General features: G+C 30.9%; 1 long non-coding RNA gene across 4 annotated transcripts; it reads right to left on the bottom strand.

The window, feature by feature from the left end:
- Positions 1-653: 653 nt before the first annotated feature.
- On the bottom strand, positions 654-6,018 carry LOC111703886 (uncharacterized). Of its 4 annotated transcripts, none has more exons than XR_002765710.1 (4): positions 5,732-6,018; positions 3,651-4,123; positions 3,097-3,317; positions 654-1,664 (listed from the first exon to the last, which is right to left on the bottom strand). It is a non-coding gene; the product is annotated as an uncharacterized LOC111703886 (long non-coding RNA). The 4 variants fall into 4 exon arrangements; XR_002765709.1 differs by having other exon boundaries at positions 3,097-3,783; positions 3,891-4,123; positions 5,732-6,017; XR_002765708.1 differs by lacking the exon at positions 3,097-3,317 and adding an exon at positions 2,316-2,510 and having other exon boundaries at positions 5,732-6,016.
- Between the last annotated feature and the right edge of the window lie 455 nt (positions 6,019-6,473).

Consider the following 6,473-nt stretch of genomic DNA (forward strand, 5'->3'; position numbering starts at 1 on the left):
GCCTGAAAAACTCCTATTATTATTTGAGTTAAATAATTCATCATTTTTAAATTCACAAACTAAATTTCACAAAAATCAAAAGTGGGGCCTCTCAAATTGGGCTCAAAAATAAAATTTTTGGAAAAAATATAGTAGCCTTACAGGAAAATGAAAATATTCAAATCTTATTGATATGGGTATCCATGGAACCGACTTGGAAACGGGAGTAACAATTTACAGAATTGAAAAATATGACAATTTATTGTCAAAAAATGTATTTAATGAACATGCCTTAGTATTCCTAGTGGAGTACTTTCTTGCTTCTGTAATGTTATCTCAGAAACATTTCACTTTATTGGCGCAATGAGTGCAATTTGAAGAACATAATAGTTTTTGTAAAATATTTTAATTTGTGATCTCTAGAAAGATTCAATCAGAAAACTCTGGAAAAGGAAGACGACGTTATAGCAATACTTGAGTGTATTTGATGTTGTTAATAAGAAAATTGTTTAATTATTAAAATCACTAACTGCATCATTGCTGTGTCTCATGCTCATGGGCCTTTATTAAGTTATCAACTTAATTCTAAAAGTCGCTTTCCATTTCAGAGTTTTCTGGTCATCACTGTAGTATTTAACAAAATTATAAAACATCGCACACGCAATATGAGGAGGTTTTCTTTTTTAATGTATATATTTGATATAACAAAGGTTACAACAACTTAGGATATTTATATATATTTATACTATATTAAGAACACAATAAGGATTGCAGAGTTACATGATGTATATTCCAACTAAGCGCCTTTAGGTCGAATTTAATTATTTGAAGCCCCCTTTCTAAAAAAAAAACAAAGCCAATTGAACTCCCTTAAAAGGGGGTAAAAAGCAACCGAGACATGATAAAATACAGAGGGGGGGGGGAATAGAACCCCAGGGAACATTATCCCTTAATAATACGGTATTATCAACGAAGTCTCAGCGAGAAATTTGTGTTGAGGGACAAGATAAGCTGTGTCCAACTGAGGTTGGATATCGTTTACAGATTAACATTATTTTTCCTCCGCTAGAATGTAAAACCTATTTTGTGCTAGAAAACTGAAGCAAAGTAATGCTATGCCTCGAAATTAATTTATCTTGACAGGACCAAATCTGAGACTGAGTTGAACCACTTCTCTTCAGCTTAACCCAGCGATCAAGATTAGTGGTTCATCTTAGTTTCAGTGGAAGTCCCTAGAGAGAAATCAACATTAGCTGATAATAAAAAAAGCTTTTGTTTCAATCACTATTAAAGAAGCCAACATCTTTTCAAAGACAAAAAAGGATGTAAAAACGATACCCAAGCTTAGCTGGGACACTCGGGGTAAAAATAAAATGACAAAATAGAAACTTGGATCCACAAGGAAACAGTTGTATAAATAGGGTTTTCATAGGCACATGGGTATTAGGTAAACATTGTAAAAATTGTAGAAACTAAAAAATCCGGCCTCATTCACATGGTACTAGAACTAAACCGCATGCAATCAATATTAATCCTGCTCTCTTAAACGGGACTGAAAGTGAAGCCGTCATTTTAAGTGATTTAACATTCATAGATTGTGGCATGAAGCGTTTCAGATCAAAAATACATGCTACATCTATCATTTTATCGTTGAAAACAGAATAAAAGGTGGAAAGTAATTGAGTCTTTGACAGAAACCCTGATTTTCTAATCCCTTTATTCTTGCTACCTCAAGTCGTAGACCTGAGATATTTCAAACTGTGACTTGTAATTATTTAAGATCAAATAATCTAAGTTTGCAATATCAAAGGTCTACACAATTAGGTAGCAGATATAGGAATTAGAAAATTTGGGTTTGCTAATCACTTTAGCTCTTGATCGCGGCCCATGAAAGTTCTCTGATGGTCTTGTTTCAAGATTGATAAAAAACTGTGTCAAAGTTGTACAATTTTGTATAGAAATGGTAGGTTTAAACAGATCATATTCAGCAAATACGCAACCAATCTGAAAACAAAGATATGCCAGAGAAACCAAATTGTAACTTAGGTTTTCTCTAATTATTATTTTTATTATTTCTATTTTTAATAGATATAATTGAACATATTATTTTTAAGTCTGTATGACGTCATCAGAACATCCACCAATATCTGGTCACGTGATACAGACAGAGACACATAACCAGTACACTGCACTATCATTAGTGGGAGTTCTGCTGCATGTATATGAATTTTCGAAAAAATTTGACAGTTTTTTAATCAATTTCTCGAGGCGAGAACATCAGATATAACTTTCATGTGTCGCGATCAAGAGCTATATGATTAGCTTTCAGTCTATACCCCCGTTCATTTTTTCTTTATAATCCCTTTAGATTACAATGACATCCTCTTTCAATGGAATTTAAATTAAACAAATAACTTTATAAACGCGCTTATGGATTAAGGCGTTCCATGTTATCCAACAGCCTTTTTTTTTAAAATAAACATTAACTATTAAATCAAAAAGTTCACTGGTCTTTCTTATTCTCATATAATCTATAATATATAATGTAAAAAAAACGAAATAAAAGAAATATCTAAAAAACCGACAAAAAAACAAAGATATCTGTTAAAAAAAAGGAGAATACTTCCACATTTTGGAAGCGACACAAGAACACAAAATATCCAGCAATGTTAGGTTTGTTACAAGAAAGTTACAGAGCGTCCCATATCATATTAGACTATCTCCAAGCTTTAATGCCAAAATAAACCCATAATACTCGAAAAACCTAACATTTTCTGCAAGAAAAAATTTATATAAGTCTTATCCAATTTTACGAAATGATATATTCTTCTTAATATTTCTTATTAGTCCCAAAAAAACATAATTTAGACTGATTAACGATCTAATATGATATGGGACACCCTGTACAACAGTGTGTGCATTATTTTGTGGCGCGGGGGTATTTCTAAACTGTAATAGAAAGCATATCTAGCATGTGATAATGTAATATAAGTTTAACAAAAATTTGATTTAACTGGAAATTTTTAAAAATAAATTCTCTAAATTCAGGGTAATTCTTCTTTTCAGTTTGAATAAGTGTTTGAATTCACAACGAAGGGTTATGTTATTATAAATTACCATTTTGAGATACTAATATCAAATTCTTTGATAATAACCATCAGAAACCCATTGTGAAAAAAGTGACAGTTCATGAAAATATATACCACGTTGTTGAAGGGTGAGCAGGAATGTATAATAGGATTTATTTAGTTATCACTTTAATCATGGAAAAGACGATCTTTAATTGTTCATATATTTGCCGGAACTAAGACGACCGTGAACAATGTGATGTTTCACAACTAAAATATTGAAAATTGATTGACAGATCCATTAAAACAAAGCTAAAGCTCAGCATGCTGGAATATTTTTGCTTGATATTTAATATAAAGGCATAAATATTTTTCTATTTTCTTAAAACTGTATTAACTATTTAAATTTATTATCTGTAGTGTTATAATCTTAGAAGACATTGTATCCATAGTAAAAGTGAACTTTAAAAAATATGTCATAATTGTTTTAATTGGGGGGAGGACGGGTGTCCGGGTTTTCTTTCAAATGGAATGCGTTTCGCTTACAAACAATTCAAAAATGGCGAACAACCCCTTGATGTGTCAAATAAAAGAAAAACTAACGGATAATCTTGGATTTATAGATTATGAGAGATGTGAATTATCAAAGCGGCAGCTAGCCAAGAGAGTAAAGAGAACAGAGTGAAATTAAATTATTCCCAAGATCGCTGTTAAACGAGAAATCTCAAGGGATCAGCTGGTTTCAAAAGAACCGCTGATGAAGGAATCAGCTGATCTTGATAAATCAGCTGATGAAGGAATCAGGTGATCAAGAAATCAGCTGATTTCAATAAATCAGCTAACCTTAAGGAATCCGCTGTTTTAATGGAAATAATAATACATAAGACATCTGCAGTTTCCCTAACATCTCATGAATATATTAATGCTGTACTTTAAATTAAAGCTGCATAGCCTCGTGTCCAGCAAGAATATACAGGTTGACCCCATTGTCAGCATCCGCTGTTACCGTCTGTTGACCGGGAGCTGTTACAGCGCTTACTTCAGCACTCTCTGGACTGCTCTGCACAGTGATTATCCTATAATAATAATAATAATAATAATAATAATAATAATAATAATAATAATAGATCCGTATTAAAAATAAAATGAACGCTGAAGTCAATTTCACTTACGCAGACAATAAAACAGAATTGATGATTTTTTTTGTTTAAATTCATTTTTTAAAATTCATTTTGTTCCATAAAATGAACTAAAAGAGCAGTTTAGAGAAGTTACGATTTTCCAGATATATTATATAACCAAATTAATTAGCAGAAGAGTTGAAAAAGTTTTGGTTTTATAGAACCAAATTGATAAACAAGAGGAATTTGAAATATTAACATTGAACATTTAAATAAGTTTGAAACTTGTATTGCAATCAATAATTATATAATTAATACATTGTAATATCAAAATAATAATTAATTTTAATCTTGTTTACTACAAAACTGCGTCTTCAACTCCCCTTTACAAATAATTGTTAGGCATGCCATTAAGTGAGAGAGTTCAGGTCTGAATACAGATACTTAAAGCTTTAAATTAATCAGCAAATGGAAGGAAAGTTGTGATTTCTTGGTTGTCTTGTAAACCTTCAAATCAACCAACTGCGAGTTATAAAACAGAAAATATCAAAATTAACAAACAAAAATATTGAATAAGTACAATGTACAATGTACATATATTTCATATTTTATAATATTTTTTATATTTTATTTTTTTAAAAAACGTTTTTAACGGATTTCGAAAAATGTGAGTGGTGCGCGCCATTCTTAGATAGTTGCACAAGCGACAGAGAAATAATCAAATTTAAAACAAATTAATTAAAAAATATTATAAAATATAAACTATATACAAATGTGGCGAAAAATGATCGATGACTATAGGTTGTAATATCTGAATGATTTGTTTGAAATTAAATTGATTTTTTTTTACGGTCTAAGTCGTATGTTGCAATTTTCACAATTTGTAAGGACGCTAAGTAATTCGTTATGAGACGTCTTTAACAATTTTATCCTTATAGACGCAATAGATAGAAATAAAGATTAGTAACGATCAAAAGCGCTTTTTAATCGCATTAAGCCTATACCCCCTTTCATTTTTCGCGAACACTCCATTTAAGAAATGCTAAAATTAAAAAAATAATAAAAGTTAAATTAAATTTTGAATTTTATAATACGTTTTTATTCATTACTAATTCTAATCTAAAAAGCTTCACCTTTCAAAATAAAATTTTAAAAGCAACAACAAAAAGATAAGTAAGGAAATTGGAAATATTCCCAATGTAACTGTTTTAAGTATTAATAACAATTGAAAAAAATTCAACAATTAACATGCAGACATTAAGATTTGTTGAATTTTTTGTCAAGTTTAAAATGGAATACAATATAAATGCACTTCAATGGCAACCTTGTCTGTTTGATATGTAATGCCTAAAAAATGTAAAATATGATTTAAAATATTAAACATGGCATGCCAAACAGAAGCATGCAGACGCTACAGCAGAAACAAGCACTCTCCGAAATTTTCCTCTAGATACAGGTGGCATTTTAAAATCAAAAATGGCATCTCAGGAGCAAATGCCGCAAATTATTTTTACTCGAAGAAAAAATGGCGGAGATGGATGTTCGTGCAGCTGCGAAAAGAACCTGAAAGCCTAGAACAATTCTCGCGTGCCACGAGACTAGAAACTGTTTTCGTGTCCAGCGAGAACATAAATGTTGGTTCCGGTCTCACTAGAGGTCTTCACAGCCGGCCGCGAGGTTACAGAAACCACTCTGGGGGGTTAGTTTGTTAGTAAGCTGGAGTATGTTTTATATCGATGTTATCCAACCCCATCCCAGCCGAAAATTGAATAAAACATTTTTGAATATATTACATTTTTATTTAGCAGTGCAGTTAAAAACAAAAATCGGATGTCATTGTGTTATGATGTTATCATTGATGTTAGTCAGATGGTGTTACTTTTTTTATTTTAGTAAACAAAGTTTATATATAAATTAATTAATTAAAAATAAAATATCAACAAGAATATTTGTTATGCATAATGTCAAATGCACCCCGCAACTTTGATGGCAAAATATATATTCAATACATAAGGGCACCATGCCCCCAAAGATAATTTAAGCTGCATTATGAACAGACGACATTAAGTTTTGGCAATACAACCACTGATGTATTTATCATAGAAAAAGCAAAAGCTTAGAGCACAAGTTTTCTTTAAATACTTCTTAAAAAATCTTTCAGGCAGATTGAATGTGCATTGACGCAAATGTGAAAGAAGTGGCATGAATGCGTGTTGGGAATTGCATAATGGTATAAGCTCACTTCGTGATTAGTGGAAAAAAGGAATAGAATTAAATTCTGTTTATTTTTAACAGTAATTTAAAA

This window comes from Eurytemora carolleeae, unplaced genomic scaffold (genome assembly GCF_000591075.1).
Source record: "Eurytemora carolleeae unplaced genomic scaffold, Eaff_2.0 scaffold401, whole genome shotgun sequence".
NCBI lineage: Eukaryota > Metazoa > Arthropoda > Copepoda > Calanoida > Temoridae > Eurytemora > Eurytemora carolleeae.